At 46.9% G+C, this 17959-nt stretch overlaps 1 protein-coding gene across 2 annotated transcripts in view; it reads left to right on the forward strand.

The window, feature by feature from the left end:
- Positions 1 to 17959, forward strand: part of LOC310747700 (inactive phospholipase C-like protein 2) — a 42367-nt gene that overhangs the window by 10421 nt on the left and 13987 nt on the right. The window lies entirely within an intron of this gene.

Consider the following 17959-nt stretch of genomic DNA (forward strand, 5'->3'; position numbering starts at 1 on the left):
GGACTTCAAGCTTCCATCAGCGGTAGCTATAGCCCAAAACATCTGGAGAGTCCTAGAAAGCTAGAACGGACAGAGGTTGTACTTCAGAGGGAATTCTCAGGTGCCTGAAAAAAGTGTTTCGGGTATCTAACATGAATGCAGCTCCTCCAGTCTCTGGCTGAGCCCTCAATCAATTTTCAAATGAGCCTTTGGCATGGGATACATTCTGCCAAGGGGGGAAAGTTCCCCCCGGCAGATCTGAGAGGCTGCAGTGGGATGTGGGGAGGAGGCGATGGCTGGTGCAATGCTGCAATTCCTTTTCTGCTTTCCACCTGCCTGGCTAGAGATGCAGTTGGCTGCCCATCTGTTGTTCAGCTATGTATTTATAATTTTTTGCTTGGGATTTTGGTCCCCTGACCAGGCTGCCCTGGAGGAGGGATGCAGATGGGGATGAGAAGGAGCTTTTAGCAAGGAAGGTGCGAATTCCACCCCCTCCCCCCAAAAAAATTTCGTTAGCAAATTAATTCCACTTGGACAGCAAAGCAGCTCATTGGGACTTTTGAGATTAGGGCCTGGCAGTTCGCGTTTTAATCACTGGATGTTAATGGACCAAGAAAGCAAATAATCTTCTGGTGCCAGAGGGTGGGAGGGGGGAAGGAGTCTGCCCAGTTTGGCAACCAGATCCACCACAGCAACTGGGGAAGGCTGGAAAGCTTTCTTCAGAATCTTAGTTCATTCTGTGCTGCAGTCCTTGCTGGTGTTGTTTTGGTCTTGCTGCCGTGGTACTAATAGGATCCTCCTAGTGGGGCAGCAATAAAACTGCTAGCTCATTTGCAAAGCTAAGCAGGGTCCGGGATGGTTTCAAATTGGATGGGAGACCGTGCGCCTCAAGGTCCCTTCCAGCTCTACAAACCTATGACTCTATGAACTTGCAGAGCTGCCTAAGACTGACCTTCTCCAACGTGGATCCCATCTGCAGTATAAAGAGCTATCATACCACTTTAAGCAGATATGGTTTTCCCCAAAGCTTCATGGGAACTGTAGTTAGTTAAGGGTGCCGTGAGTTGTTGGAAGGCTCGTATTTCCAATCCCCATAATTCCTTGGGAAGAGGGATGGATTGTTCAACCACTTTGAGAAATTCTAGACATTCACTTTGTACATGCTCAGAGCCATTCTCTCCCCTCCTTTGGAGGTTCTGACTTGGGGTCTGGTGCTCTGATGAGCCAAGGAATGCAGATGTGACTTTTGGCCAACAAAGCAGTGCTTGAGAGTCGCCTGTGCAAGGGGAACATTTCACACTCTGAAATGAGAAGAGCCTAAATTAAGCCCTGCCTAAGTGGCGCTGGGCAGCCCTACAGCCTGCTTTATTAAGGGAGTCATTCCTTCTTTCCTTCCTTCCTGGCTTTGCATTCCTATTTTATTCTCCCTGTCCCCAAGCCAGCCCAAGCCAAAACACCTGTTCGGATTCCAAAGGCAGGAAAAGTTATTCTTCTAGTACAAACTTCCTGAGGAGGTCCAGATCCGGCCCTTCAGCTGTGCCTTATAGGGAGGAAGTGCATCTCATGCTGGGAAGAGGTTTAGTCAGTTTCTGAGTCCCTTCCCTCGTGCGCTCCCCCCCGCCCCCCCTTAACGCAGCCTGGTGTCCATCTGCTTACCGCATTAAAGAGAGAGAAGCAGAGCCTCTTGCAAACATTTGCGCCATTCAAAGCAACCTGAGACACCATCTGGGGCTGCTTTTGGGAGGGGGACGTTCAAAGATATTCATAGCTGTTGATCCCACAGAGAGAAAGCAAAGAGAGAAGTGCTTTATGTGAGTGTTGGTCCACCAGCACTAGATGTGACACTTTGCAGAACAACACAAGCAAATACATACACAGAAGTACTTGTGCTAAGGTGAGGGGTAGGCCCATGACCTGAATGCGGCCCTCACAGTCTCTCTGGCCGGCCCTTGGGACTCTTCCTAGGCCACACCTCTCCCTGACCTTGCTTGACCCTCTCCTTGAGTGTCGTCATCAGCTGATGAGCAGGGATTAAAGCACTTCTTAAAAGTGCTGTTTGAAGCAGCTTGTGGGCTTCTGCCAGCGGGCGTGAGGCTGTTTAAAGTGGTGTGGAACTGCTTTAAATGTATAATGTGTGTTGGGTAGTGGTTTTGGTCCAGGACTAGGGAGAACTCAGCTTAAACCCACAGTTGTCCCTAAATCTCCTTGGGGGCCCAAGCCCCTGCCCCTACCCTGCAAAAATAGAGGCTGAATTCTGCTCAGTGGGGTAGACAAGCTACCCAATAATAGCACCTTTTTCTTGTCTAAATTCAGTGTCAAGTTTACCCAGTTCATTACAGTGCCCAGGCATTGATTCAGATTACACAATGCCTCACTTTGATTTCTTGAAAAGGAGAGGTAGAGCTGCAGGCCACTTGCATCTCCAGAATGGCACATACCTCCAGATAGTATCCATCCGTGGTTTCATACAGATGTTAAACAGCATAGGGCAGAGGTCGCCAACCTAGGCCATGGGCACATTTTGATTTTTGAGTAAACGCTGTGTGTGGGTGCCGCCACCCTTTCTGGTTGCTTGTCTCCCCCCCTCCTCCTCTGGATCAGTCCCCCATCCCCAAAGAAAGTGCTTATGCACAGACCTCACTTTCCCAAGGAGCTGACAGAGCAGAATTAAGCTGAGCAGCGAAAAGGACATAGAGTTGAAAGAAGTAAGCAAGAACATCATTCTTCCAACTTCCTCCTGCTATTCTGTATACTTCTCAAGGGAGAAAACAAGACCGTATTTTTTGCTCTATAAGACTCACTTTTTCCCTCCTAAAAAGTAAGGGGAAATGTGTGTGCATCTTATGGAGCAAATGCAGGCTGCGAAGCTATCACAGAAGCCAGAACAGCAAGAGGGATTGCTGCTTTTTTTCTTGTTTTCCTCCTCCAAAAACTAGGTGTGTCTTATGGTCTGGTGCGTCTTATAGAGTGAAAAATACGGTAACTACCTCTGCTCACGGCCAAGAACGTGATGGGAGGGAGGCCTCAATGGCTTACTGAGTGCCAGGGGAAGACTTCAAGGGTGCCAGGGGATCCTGGGCACTGCTTTCGTGACCCATGAAATAGGGAATCTATAGGGAACCCAATTGCCTAGCTGCAAAGGGGCAGAGTGCTGACCTTGCCAGCACCACATTCTGGAATCAGCCATCCAATAGCAGCAGAATCACTGAGGTCGCTCCAACCCCCAGCCCAGACAGCCTAACCAGTAGGATACCATGTAGTACAGAAAGGCTCTAAGAGATACAGGAGAAATCAATATGATCACTGTCCTCCTCCTCTCAGCAAAGGTCATCCCCCAGGGCAACCGAGGCAGTTTCCATTCCAAAACCAGGCCTGAAGCCCAGTTGAAATGGATCTAGAAAGTCAGTTTCATCCAAGAGTACCTGGAGCTGGCCGGTGACAATCTTGCTCAAGTACCGTGCCCAGAAAGGGGATGTTGGCAACTGGTCTGCAGTTTTTATTTTCTGGGTCTAGGCTAGGTTTATTCATAGCTCCTGGCCCTTCTCCAGGCAATCTGGATCGAAGCGTGCAAAATAAGAGATTATGGAAATAGTTCTGATTTGCAAAATTACGCAGGTTGCAGAACCTAGCTTTTCTTGCTGCAGAATTGGGATTTCCTAGGCAGAGATTTTTCTTTTCTTTTTTTTAGTGTAGAGTACCCAAAGCTCTAAATATAACTTAATGCATGCCTAGCCAAAACCAAACATCACTTCTTACTGCAGATCTATGAGGCACTGTTTGCTTGTTTATTGCAGAACCCAGGCTGTTGTGACAGCTTAGGCTAAGGAAGAAGGGAAGCATTGAGCTGGGATATTAGTTGTAGCGGGAACGAGGCAGAGGACTGAGAACCATGCATGGGACAGAAAAAAGCTCTTTTCTCCACCAATGGGGCTGTTTCCCTCCCTGTTTCCTCCTCTGGTTTCTAAAACCTCAGCGTCCTCAGCCTCTGTGTTTTCATAACCTTGCTTAAGATGAAGAACAGTGAGCCACATGGTAACCTTGGACTCTGCGATGTTCGGACACTCTGTTATAAACTCACAGCTACTCCCCACGGCTACTCCTCTCCGAATGTTACAGAACCTTTGGGCAAACACACAATCCTCTGGGAAGTTTTCCCGTGCAAAAACCCCATTGGAACAAACAAACAGCTCTCGTTCATTTTGGTTGGGCTCAGATAGGACAGCCTGGCCACAATACAGCTTGTCATTTATGTACAAAAGCTTCCTTTTTTTAATTTACAGGGTTTCATTCATTAGATTTTGAATATTTCGTGTACAAAAAGAAAAGAGACAAACCACAAGAGACAAACACATACATGTGCAAATGCAGTCAACAACGATTAAGGAAATAATTCTTTTTGCAACAAACAATTGTGGATAGAGGAGCACAAAGTGGGATTTGACTATTGGTCCAAACTTGTCTGCTGCCCTTTGCTTAAGCAAACAAGACTGTGCAGGGGCCCCATATCTCCGAAAATATTCTATTCTTTTCCCACTTGGGGAAGGTAACTTTCTCACAAGTCGCTGGGTTGGGTCATGCCTTCCGTCCATTGTTTGCCTGGGGGAAGAGTATCTTCCCTTCCTTGTTGAAGTGCTAAGTGTTTAGCCACTGTGAGTGCCAGCAATAGGGAGTCAGCATTCCAAAGGGTTGGTACCCTATTCAACAAGTTGTTGACATCTTTGAAACTTGGGGGGGGGGGTCCAAAACCACCTTTATGTGGTTGGTTGCCTCTGAACAATACTTTCCTGTCCTTGACATCCTTTTCTGGAAGAGGAATTGTCGGGTCCAGTACACTGGCATCGGGTCCAGTACACTCTAAAGCAGCGGTTCTCAACCTGTGGGTCCCCAGATGTTGTTGGACTACAACTCCCATCATCCCTGAGCTCTGGCCTTGCTACCTAGGGGTGATGGGAGTTGTAGTTCAACAACATCTGGGGACCCACAGGTTGAGAAAGGCTGCTCTAAAGGCAGTTTGGACTGAGATATCATTTATTATAATCATGAACATAAGAAGAGCCAACCAATTGATTATTATGATTATAATATAATATGTATCTTAATAAATAATAACTCCTTCTCCTACTAAATGTACCCTAAGTGGATACTGCGTAACCACGAGTCTCCTGTTTTAATGGCTGCGTCATTTTAATTGGATTATTCTCTTGTGCATTTTAATTACGGATATTCTTATTTTAACGTCTGTGTAATTGGCTTTTTATATTTTGTAAACCACTTATTGGCACTAAGCAGCATATAAACAAATTAATAAGAGTATTTCCCGGAATATTTTGCTCCTTCTGTCATTAAGACGGAGCTGCCTGACGTGCATTTCCCCCCTCTTCTTTCTTTTTTCAAAATCCATTGCTTTTGTAACCAGCTCAAGGCCCTCTCTGTTTCGCCTAAAGAAGGATGCTGCACAAGCTGTGAGGTCTTGTATTTTCATACACAGGTGAAACATAAGGAAGGCCACTAAGGTCCGGCCGAACCCAAAGAGTACTCACTAGTGGTTCCTCATCCTTTTGGGAAAAAGTAAACAAGTGGGGTGCCGCAGGGTTCTTTCCTGGGCCCATTATTGTTCAATGTCTTTATAAACAACGTGGATGAAGGGATTGAGGGCAAGCTCATCAGATTTGTTGATGACCTCAAACTGGGAGGGGTAGCCAGTGCTGCTAAAGTCAGAATAGAACTGGGTCTCCACTAACAAAACCCCACAGAAATCTACTACAGTCGTACCTTGGATCTCAAACAGCTTAGTTGCCGAACATTTTGGCTCCCGAATGATCGAAAACCGGAAGTGAGTGTTCCAGTTTGCGAACTGTTTTTGGAAGCCGAATGTCCGACGGGGCTTCCGATTGGCTGCAGGAGCTTTCTGCAGCCAATCAGAAGCTGCGCTTTGGTTTCCGAACGTTTTTGAAGTTGAACGGACTTCCAGAACAGATTCCGTTTGACCTTCAAGGTACGACTGTACAGTGTCCCTGACAGGTGGCAGTGGCAGGCAATCCACCTTCTACTTTAAAAACCTCTTAGTGAAGGGGAGGTCAGCTCCCTTCTAAGGCAATCTCTTCCACTATGGGAAAGCTCAAGTCACCAGGACGTTCTTCCTAATGCTTAGTCTGGATCCCTTTTCTTTTAATTTGAGCCCACAGGTCGGGTCCTACCCTCTAGAGCAGGCATGGCCAAACTTGGCCCTCCAGCTGTTTTGGGACTACAATTCCCACAATCCCTGACCACTGGTCCTGTTAGCTAGGGATGATGGGAGTTGTAGTCCCAAAACAGCTGGAGGGCCAAGCTTGGCCATGCCTGCTCTAGAGCGACAGGACACAAATGGGCTCATTGCCATCCATCCATCTGTCCTCTGTAAACTTGTCGTTGAATGATTGACAGAACATGCCTAATTGCTTTAGATTTAGCATGAGGCAGATTCATATAAGACCACGTCACAGGAAGAAGCTGTCTTCATCCTGCTTTCAGACCACATATGCAACATAAAGCACTAGGATTGCATTTTGAGCTGTCATGGTTTTCCCCAAAGAATCCTATGACTGTTGCAGACATCGCCTCTGGTGCCTTTCCCAGACACACCAGGAGACAGCAGGCATTGAACCTGAGGCCTTCTGCATTCAAAGCATGTGCTCTGCCATTGAGTTATGCACTCTACTTTATCCTTAGCTTGCAATGAAGGGGTTGCCTGAGATCTTGGATGCCGTTAATAAAATTAGGTTGAGAGACTGGCAGGGGAGACTCAGGTGTGTGAGATCTGGCTGTCAATACTCAACTTAGGGATGATGTTCGCTTGACAAGGAGGGAATTCTGGACTTCACATGCTCCAGGAATGAACCACTGGCACTGAGAACAGGTTCTGGTGTCTAAAATCTATTGGACTCGGTTTTTTGTTTTCAGGCCAGGAACTTTGACCCACGTTTGCCCCCAAACTCCGCATCTCACCTTTTCTCTCCCACGCCCTCCTGCAGCTGCCAAAACCCAATAATGACTTTGAATAAACATCTCCCGCTCCATCCCAATCTTCTGATCTGTGTCAATTTAGGAACCATCAATTTCCCCTCCTTCCTGTGGTAACCGTAGAGACGGTACATTATGTAACTTTGATGTCTGACTCATCTCCACCCCCTCGCTGTCGATTTTTGTCTCTGCCCAGCTCAGGGTGGTAACCATCCTCCCCTACGTTCCTCGGATCTGGGACCTGCCTGCATCTCCACATGGCCCAGGAAAGTGAAAAAAGAGGCGTCAGCCTCCATAGAGTTCCCATGGCAGGGCATGGAATAATAATAATAATAATAATAATAATAATAATAATTTATTATTTATACCCCGCCCATCTGGCTGAGTCTCCCCAGCCATTCTGGGCGGCTTCCAATCGAGTGTTAAAAACAATACAGCATTAAATATTAAAAACTTCCCCAAACAGGGCTGCCTTCAGATGTCTTTTAAAGATAGGATAGCTGCTTATTTCCTTCACACCTGAAGGGAGGGCATTCCACAGGGCGGGCGCCACTATAGAGAAGGCCCTCTGTCTGGTTCCCTGTAACCTCACTTTTCGCAAAGAGGGAACCACCAGAAGGCCCTCGGCACTGGATCTCAGTGTCCGGGCTGAACGATGGGGGTGGAGACGCTCCTTCAGGTATACTGGACCTGGAAATGTCTCTGGGGCAGCCAGGTCCCAAGAACCCCATTCCTTCCTGCTCAGGTGCTTTTCTGTGGCTCTTGCCAAGGGAGTGGCATGCAAGGAAAAGGTCCCTACGTGCGGGGTGCATGATGGGTGGGCTCAAAGCCTTCAAGTTCCAAGGTCAGACCTTATAACCTGGAGCTGCTTCTCTGCACCAAAGCACCACCCAGCGATATGTTTCCTATTAGGACTGTCAAGATTGCCTCTGATCCCATGCAGAGTTACTTTCCCTTGCTGCTGAGCTGACAGCTCTGCCCACAGTGCATTTATGACTGTGCTTCTCCTCCACGTTTATTTTGCCTCCAGGTTGGCAACTGTGGTGGTTCTGATACTTCTCAGGTCACCTTTCCTGTCCTGGCTCTCGGCCTACACACAGTCTTTCAGGCATGTCTTCACAACCGTAAGGGCCGGTAAAAGGAGTGAGGGGATGTCAGCTATGGTTCTGGTTTGGAAGAAACCCAATTGTATCTGTCCAAGGCAAGGACACAACTACAGTGGTACCTTGGGTTACAAACACCTCAGGTTACAGACTCCGCTAACCCGGAAGTAGTACCTCGGGTTAAGAATTTTACCTCAGGATGAGAACAGAAATCGCGCACTGGTGGCACGGCGGCAGCGGGAAGCCCCATTAGCTAAAGTGGTACCTCAGGTTAAGAACGGTTTCAGGTTAAGAACGGACCTCCGGAACGAATTAAGTTCGTAATCAGAGGTACCACTGTACAGATTCCTCGGGCGTTTCTGGTATTTGGATTAAGCTTCATGAGTTTGACCGTGTGCTTTCAGAAGACATAGGTGGCATCAGTTCATTGCATTTAAACCCTGCCTTTCCTCATAACAGAGCTCAAGGGTCGTACACATGGTTCTCACCCATTTGTCCCCATGACAGCCCTGAAAGGTAGGTTAGGCAGAGAGGGAGAGGTTCAAAGTCACCCAGTGAGCTGATGGGCATTTGAGCCCAGTCTAAAAGTCTTAATTGTTGCATTGTACTATTAGGCTGTCGTTTTTCCATCTGCCCATTCTAGGCGTTGGGGGGGGGGGAAGGGGGCACTAGCTTAGGGTGTGTGAGGGAGTCTTCGGGTTGGATCCTCAAGTAGCATCCCTAGGCAAGAGGAGGAGATGGCTACATCCAGCAGCGATTTTATGCCAGCAAAGCAGAGCTGGCAGAATTTAACCCCTGGGGTGCAAGGTTACTTGACTTTCCAGCACAGATGCCCTTTCTGTTGCCAGATGCACAGGCAAGCTTCACCCACCCACCAGCCCAGGACCCAGAAAGGGCACATTTCCCTGGCGCAGCAGAGAGGCGGCCTCCAAAAGCTAGCTGCGGTCACAGTGGCTTGGCAAAATGAGGGAGGGTGGCAATCTTCAAAAATAACATGGGAATCCCTTCTGGGACCCTTGAAATGTTGACACTCCCCCACAAGGGGAGTTCTGCTGTTTGTGAATTTCCCTAACCTGCTTCCTGCAGTCTCCTGGCAGTGAGCTTATCATTTTTCATTGTGCCCAGGAGATGGAGTGCCAATGTTGGCAGGGCTTCCTGGTCAGCAGCCAGATTTATCCTTCGGGCTGCTGTTAGTAGCCAAAGGCTATTTGTGTGTGGCACTTTGCATTGGTAGAGTTTTATTATTGCATTTGGCCTTTGCACTGGTCCTACAAGGCATGCATCACTTAACTGTTCCCATTTTGCAGATGGGGAAAACTGAGGCTTAGAGAGAAAGTTGCTTGAGGCCTGCAAAACAAAAAATGTGGTGGAGGAACCCTATAATTTGTAAAGGGTGCTGGGAATTGTAGCTCTATGAAGGGTATTCTGCAGTTTCAGGGACCCTTCCTGGGAAGCTGTGTGCTTTGAATGTATGGTGTGCATGTAGTCTTCATAAGGCGCTTGGTTTGTCATTCTAACACCAGTATTTGGCTTAGCGTTCCCAGCTACAAATCTTTGCCCATAGAAGATTTGTGCACACATGATAGTACACGGGTGATAAATTATGTTCAGCTTGCATTTCAAGACAATCCCACTTAAATTAGAACTCTTCGAAACAAGATGCAAACACAACCATCATTTGAAATACACAAGTCTTGGAACTGCACAGTGCAGTTCTCCAGGCAAGTAATGTGTACCTCCCTCTCACAAAAAACCAAAAACAAAAAACACACATTCTGGAGTAAAGTGTGCATAAAAGTACATATGTTGGTGGAAAAAACATACAGAAGTGCGTTATATTACGAGAAAGTTTTCTTCAAAAATGTGTATATTAGATTACACTGCTCCCTATCTCCATTTTATCCTCACAACAACCCTGTGAGGTAGGTAGGTTGGGCTGAGATAGTGGCTGGCCCAAGGTCATCCAGTGAGCTTCATGGCTGAGTGGTGATTTGAACCCTGGCCTCCCAGGTCCTAGCCCAACACTCTAACCATTACACCACGATGGGTTTCCTTGTTTGCAGGGCAAGCCCAGGAAGAACCTGAAATGGTTTTTGCCTTGAAACTGTACCAGGACTTTGCTAAGAAAAAGTTTCTGGGGTCCTAACCATGGTATACTTCACCTCATCCCTGGGAATGAATTTATAAAATTCTTATTTCTGTTGTTTCTTTTTGGTGTTCATTGTGAGGGGCTGGAAGCTTCACCGGGGCTCAGTTCACAATCCTGGAACACATAAAGTCAACTGAGTAGCTCTGAGCTTGCACAGAGAGAAATTACTTTTAAAAATTTAAAATACCTTCCTGGTTTATTCTATTTTTTTTAGTTCTGTGCAGCTTACAGAATAACAATACTGTCCCAATAAAACCCAATTGTACATTTACCAAGCAATGAAAAACTACCAGGTCTGGGACTAACACTAACACACGGGTGGCACTGTAGTCTAAACCACCCAGCCTCTTGGACTTGCTGATTGAATCCCCACGACGGAGTGAGCTCCCGTTGCTCTGTCCCAGCTCCTGTCAACCTAGCAGTTTGAAAGCACATCAGTGCAAGTAGATAAATAGGTACAACTGTGGGGGGAAGGTAAACGGCGTTTCCATGCGCTCTGGTTTCCATCATAGTGTCCTGTTGCGCCAGAAGCGGTTTAGTCATGCTGGCCACATGACCCGGAAGGCTGTCTGTGGACAAACGCCGGTTCCCTCGGCCTGAAAGCAAGATGAGCACTGCTCATAGTCACCTTTGACTGGACTTAACCGTCCAGGGGTCATTTACCTTTCTTTTTTTTTAACACAAGGGCAAAATCCTATATTTGTTTGGAAGCAAATCACACTAAGTTTAATGGGAATTGCTCACCAACAAGTGTGTTTGGGGTTGCAGCTTTTAACCCTGCTGAGAAATTAACTTTTGTGGGGGATGCTGCTGACATCCCTGTAGTTTTTGCCATTTTGTAGACCCAAGGGAGCCAACTGGGGCGCAGAGGGCGATGTGTTAGCCAAGTAATTAGTCAAGGCCTTCAGAACATGGTTTAAGCAAGCATCTTCATGGGAAATACATTTAAACATTTTCGCACTGTACCTCCAGTTAATTGCATTTGTGAATTCCCAGCATGTTTGCCTGCTTCTTCCCTCTTCCATCCTCTGCTATTCTTCCCTCTTTCTTATCCCACCCCCCATCAGGAAGCAATGGGGGGGGGGGTGAGAGAACAGGGGAAGGAAAGAATCAACAGAATGGTCGGATGTAACTATTTTTAGCATTGGGGGTTTGGCTCTGAGTTCCTGGAGCCAGTTTAGTCTTATCTGGCCCCTGCACCGGGCTGGAGGATGGGGAGCGGAGAGCTACGTTTTCAGAGTTCAGGTCAAGCCTGATCATTTTAGGAGAATGGTTCGTCCCTGACCTTCCAGCTGTGACTGGTTGGTCTTTGGTTCCTTGAAGCTGAACGAAATAGTTCAACAACAACAACTACACCCACCTATGTGTCTTTTTTTTTTTAAATAATTTTTTTATTGGTTTTTCAACACATATTAAAAGACAATACAACACAATACATAGACAAACAAACATATAAACATGTATAATTTCATGACCTTTCTTTCCTAAAGCCTTCTTTCAGCGACTTCCCCATACCTCCCCTTTCTGCATCCCAGTTTTAAATCATTCCAGCAACCCCTAATTTCAGTTTCTTATAGCACTTTCTTTAACTCTTTTTTTTTCCTGTCCAATTGTTTGTCACTGCAATTCTATTTTGCATTACCCAAGACATTTTAACATTCATTAATTTTACAGCAATTCTTAAGATAAACTTTAAATTTCTTCCAGTCTTCCTCCACCGTCTCTTTCCCTTGGTCACGGATTCTGCCAGTCATCTCCGCCAGTCCCATGTAGTCGATCACCTTGGTCTGCCATTCTTCCAGTGTGGGTAGTTCTTGTGTCTTCCAATACTTTGCTAAGAGTACTCTTGCTGCTGTTGTAGCATACATGAAAAACATCCTATCTTTCTGTCAGGGAACTGTCATCTGAGACGAAGGAGGTGAAAGGGCTCATGGAGGGTGAGAGAGACCACTCAGCGGAGGAGGGGACCAGCAGGGGGAGAAGTGGAGTTCCAAGGGAAAGTGAGTCGGAGGGAGGGCTCAGAGACACTTCAAGCGAGAACAGTGGGGAGGTTTCAGGACCTCCCGTAGGGACACCCACTCCTCGGCGGAAACTGTCACGCCGAGAGTCCAGAAGACGCGTTTCCGTTAAGGAGCTTTTATGCTGGAAGAAGTTCCGTAAACGCCCACTGTCCGATTCAACGAGCGATTGATGGAGCCATGCTTAAGGAGCTCCATCACAGACAGAGGTTTGGGAACTTAGCCAAACTCTGAGGGATCAGGATTTTACGCACAAGCAGCTCACCATCCCATCACAGCAATCGGACAGTCCCTGAAAGCAGCTTGTGCAGAGAGGCATCATGAGCAACCCAGCCGGAGCCGGAGGAGCAGCAGGAGCTGGAGAAAGTCCAAGTCTGGAAGAAAGGTACAGAGTGTTGGAACTCCAGCTAGCAATGCAAACGGCGAGGCTAGAAGAAAGGAGGGCGCAGGATGCAGAAAAGGCAAAAGGCGCTACACTAGCAAGAAAGATGCCAGGAATGGTGCAGAAGTTTGGGGGGGACCCCAGGAACTACCAAGCCTTTAGGACAGAGATGCAGTATGCTCTCGAACTGCAGTTTAACGACTTTCCCGATGAGGCATCGCGAGTGGCGTTTGTGATTGGCCATCTCGAAGGAGGGGCGAGAGACTGGGTTAGACCCCTGATGGCAGGGCATAGTGACATGCTGAAGGACGCGAGGAAGTTTTTTCGCGCCATGGATTTGATGTTTTCCAGCGAGATTGAACAGGGACTGGTGCGCAGACAATTGATGGCTTGCAAACAGGGGAGCCGATCGGTTCGTGAGTACTGGACTGAGTTTACAATGTTGATACATAAATTGGAGAAGTGTCAGTTCCACACCAAGGAGGTGGAATTCCTGGGGTACCGCTTATCAGACAAGGGATTAGCCATGGATCCAGGCAAGGTCCAGGCGGTGCTGGAATGGAAGACACCGAAAACGAAAAAAGATGTGCAAAGGTTCTTAGGGTTTGGGAACTTTTACCGTAAATTCATCAAGAACTTTGCCCACTTAACGGCTCCCATCACGGACTGTCTAAGCAGCAAGAAGAAATTCGTTTGGACGGCGGAGGCGGAGCACGCTTTTGAGGAATTGAAAAAGGCATTCGCTTCGGAAGAACAGCTCCTGCACGTGGATTTACAAAAACCCATGAGAGTGGAAACTGATGCCTCAGACCGGGCGGTGGGGGCGGTGCTGCTTCAGCCAGGGAGCAATAAGTCGGAATGGAGACCGTGTGCCTTCTTTTCGCGTAAGCTGAACAAATCTGAGAGGAACTACACGGTATATGACCGAGAACTACTCGCCATTCACGAAGCGTTCCGGAGATGGAGACACTTACTAATTGGCGCACAGCATAAGGTGCAAGTGTGTACGGACCACAATAATTTGGAGTATTGGAGAACGGCACGAGTGCTCAACCAACGACAAGTGAGATGGGCCCAGGAGTTCTCCAAATTCCATTTTGAAATCTGCTATGTGCCAGGTCCAGAAAACATCAGAGCGGACGCTCTCTCTCGCAAACCTGAATATTTGGAGGGGGAGGGAGCGCCAGAAGAGAGACATATTATCCCAGAGGACCACTGGGTGTGTGGTGCGGCCTGGGTGGGGCAAAGAGAACTGGTAGAGGGAACGGTAAATGATGAGTACGCCCAGGATAAGCTCAGAGGTTTAAGGAGAGAGGGAGAAGACCCTAGAGGTTTTGAAGAAAGAAACGGGGCATTGTATTACAAAGGGGCGCTATATATACCCGAAGGGGAATTGAGGGGGAGAGTACTCAAACAGCTGCACGACAATCCCACAGCGGGGCATTTTGGGCAACACAAGACCATGTGGTTGGTGACCAGGGAGTTTTGGTGGCCCAAGGTGAGGGAGGATGTACGGGAGTATGTGAGAAGGTGTGACCAATGCCAGAGAGCCAAAGGAGAAAGGCGGGCACCAGTGGGGTTATTAGAACCGTTACCCACACCAGAACGACCGTGGGAGGCGGTGTCGATAGATTTTATGACTGATCTGCCCAAATCCCAGGGGAAAACCGCCATACTAGTCGTAGTAGACCTGTTAACTAAGATGGGTCACTTTGTAGCTTGCTCACATGCAGTCACGGCGGAAGAGACAGCGAAATTGTTTGTAGAACATATTTTTAGGCTGCATGGCGCCCCCTTGAGGGTGGTTTCCGACAGAGGGAAACAGTTCACGTCCAGATTCTGGAGGAAACTTATGAGCTTGTTGCACGTCGAGGTCAACTTTTCGACTGCCAGGCACCCTGAGACCAATGGGCAGGCGGAGAGGGCAAACGGTATCCTTCAACAATACCTGAGGTGTTATGTCAATGACAGAGAAAACGATTGGGTGGAAAAGTTGGCACTAGCGGAATTTGCTTACAATAATGCAGAGAATGTGTCCACCGGGATGAGCCCCTTTTTGGCTAATTATGGGTGCCACCCCAGGGCGTTTCCAGGGGAAGGAGGAGAGAGATGGAGTGTTCCGGCCGCAGAACTTTTTGTAGAAGAAATGGAAGCGATCCATCGTCAACTCCAACACAACTTAGAAAGGGCCAAAGAAGAATATAAGAGGCAGAAGGGAAGAATACAAGAGCAGAAGGGAAGGTAAAACAATTAGGGTGGGGAGTCGGGTCTGGCTATCAACCCAAGGATTGCCGTTCAAGGGGGGTTGCAAGAAATTGAGACCCAAAAGATTGGGACCATTTGAGGTCATCCAACAGGTCAACCCAGTGGCTTTCAGACTCCGGTTACCGAACCACATGAAACTGCACCCAGTATTCCACAGGTCATTACTGTCACCATACAGGGGGGAAGGTGAAGGGGTATCCACACGGGGGCCAGCCATAGAAGAAAGGGAAGGCCGCAACTATGTGGCGGAAATCATCGACTCCAGGTGGAAGGGTAATCAGGTGGAGTATTTGGTCGCGTGGGAAGGGGAACCGGAGTCGGAAAACACCTGGGTGAAGGCAGAGGAGGTCCATGACGAGATCTTGATCGAAACGTTCCACCAAAGGTTCCCCAGGAAACCTCAGCCAGTAGCGACGATGAGGAGGAACTGGAGGGATTCAGGGAATCGGAGTTGGAAGGAGGTACAGACTCCGAGGAGGAGGAGTACTTGGAAACCGGAAACAGCAAAAGGTGGAGGGAAGTGTTCGAAACTTCGGAAGATGAGGGAGGTTCCTTCAGGGGTTTTGCTCCCTCGCCTCCCGCAGAGGAGGGGAGGGAAGGGGGTGAAGGGGGCCCTGGAGGGGAGGTGGATGTCAGGGAACTGTCATCTGAGACGAAGGAGGTGAAAGGGCTCATGGAGGGTGAGAGAGACCACTCAGCGGAGGAGGGGACCAGCAGGGGGAGAAGTGGAGTTCCAAGGGAAAGTGAGTCGGAGGGAGGGCTCAGAGACACTTCAAGCGAGAACAGTGGGGAGGTTTCAGGACCTCCCGTAGGGACACCCACTCCTCGGCGGAAACTGTCACGCCGAGAGTCCAGAAGACGCGTTTCCGTTAAGGAGCTTTTATGCTGGAAGAAGTTCCGTAAACGCCCACTGTCCGATTCAACGAGCGATTGATGGAGCCATGCTTAAGGAGCTCCATCACAGACAGAGGTTTGGGAACTTAGCCAAACTCTGAGGGATCAGGATTTTACGCACAAGCAGCTCACCATCCCATCACACTTTCCTTGACACCAATTGGCCTACCATGCCCAGGAGGAAAGCTTCTGGTTTCTTCACGAAAGTGCATTTAAGCACCTTTTTCATTTCATTATAAATCATTTCCCAGAAGACCTTAATCCTAGGGCACGTCCACCAAAGGTGGTAAAAGGTACCTTCAGTTTCCTTACATTTCCAACATTTGTTATAGGGCGTGTGGTAAATTTTTGCCAGTTTGACTGGGGTCATGTACCACCTATATATCATTTTCATAATGTTCTCTCTTAAGGCATTACATGCCGTGAACTTTATACCGGTGGTCCATAACTGTTCCCAGTCAGCAAACATAATGTTATGACCAATGTCTTGTGCCCATTTAATCATAGCTGATTTAACCGTCTCATCCTGTGTATTCCATTTCAACAGCAAGTTGTACATTCTTGACAGATTCTTAGTATTGGGTTCCAATAGCTCTGTTTCTAATTTTGACCTCTCCACCTGGAAGCCAATTTTCCTGTCCAGTTTGAAAACTTCATTTATCTGATAGTAATGAAGCCAATCTCTTACTTTTGACTTCAATTTCTCATAACTCTGCAGTTTCACTTTTCCCTCCTCATGTTCTATAATTTCCCAATATTTTGGCCATTTGGGTTCCATATTAAGTTTTTTCACTTCCTTAGCTTCCATTGGTGACAGCCACCTGGGGGTTTTGTTTTCCAACAAATCTTTGTACCGAATCCAAACATTATACAATGCTTTCCTAACAATATGGTTTTTGAAACCTTGATGAGTTTTAACCTTGTCATACCATATATATGCATGCCAGCCAAATCTGTTATTGAACCCTTCCAAATCCAAAATGTCTGTGTTTTCAAGAAGCAGCCAACTTTTCAGCCAGCAGAAAGCCGCTGATTCATAATACAACTTTAAGTCCGGCAGGGCAAACCCCCCTCTTTCTTTTGCATCAGTTAGTATCTTAAATTTTATTCTGGGCTTTTTGCCCTGCCAGACAAATCTAGATATATCTTTTTGCCACCTCTTGAAACAATCCATTTTGTCCAAAATCTGCAATGTTTGAAACAAAAACAACATTCTCGGCAAGACATTCATCTTAATAACAGCAATTCGGCCTAACAAGGAAAGTCTCAAATTTGACCATACTTCTAAATCTTTCTTAACTTCTGACCAACATTTCTCATAGTTATCTTTAAATAGGTTCACATTCTTAGATGTCAAATTAATCCCCAGGTATTTCACCTTCTTTGCTACCGTTAAACCAGTTTCACTCTGAAACCTCTCTCTTTCAACCACTGTTAGATTTTTATCCAATACTTTCGTTTTCTGTTTGTTCAGCTTAAATCCTGCTACTTGACCAAATACTTGTATTAGTTCTAAAACTCTTTTCGTACTAGTGTCTGGCTCTTGTAATGTTAAAACTAGATCATCTGCAAATGCTCTCAGTTTATACTGTTTAGCTCCGACCTGAATCCCTTTAACCAGCTGGTCCTCTCTAATCATGTTTAATAATACCTCCAGGACTGATATAAAAAGTAGTGGGGATATTGGGCATCCCTGTCGTGTCCCTTTCTCAATAGGAAATTCTTCTGTAACCACATTATTTACAATCAATTTTGCTTTTTGTTCAGAATAAATTGCACTTATACCATTTTCAAAACCTTGGCCTACCCCCATCCCTTGGAGATTCTTTTTCATAAAATTCCAAGAAATATTGTCAAAGGCTTTCTCCGCATCCACAAATATTAAAACTGCCTTGGTATTAATATTAACTTCCAGTAACTCCATAATGTCTATTATGTTTCTCACATTGTCTGACAAGTGTCTTCCTGGGAGAAAGCCCGCTTGGTCTTTATGAATCTCCCCCACCAAAACTCTTTTCAGTCTTTTTGCCAAAATGTCTGCAAAAATTTTGTAATCCACATTAAGTAATGATATAGGGCGGTAGTTCTTAACCTGGTTCTTCTCAGTCTCTGACTTTGGTATAAGTGTAATATATGCTTCTTTCCACGATTCAGTACACCCAGTCAAGGG

Source organism: Podarcis filfolensis (genome assembly GCF_964270895.1).
Source record: "Podarcis filfolensis genome assembly, chromosome: 13".
In the NCBI taxonomy this organism is placed as follows: Eukaryota; Metazoa; Chordata; class Lepidosauria; order Squamata; family Lacertidae; genus Podarcis; species Podarcis filfolensis.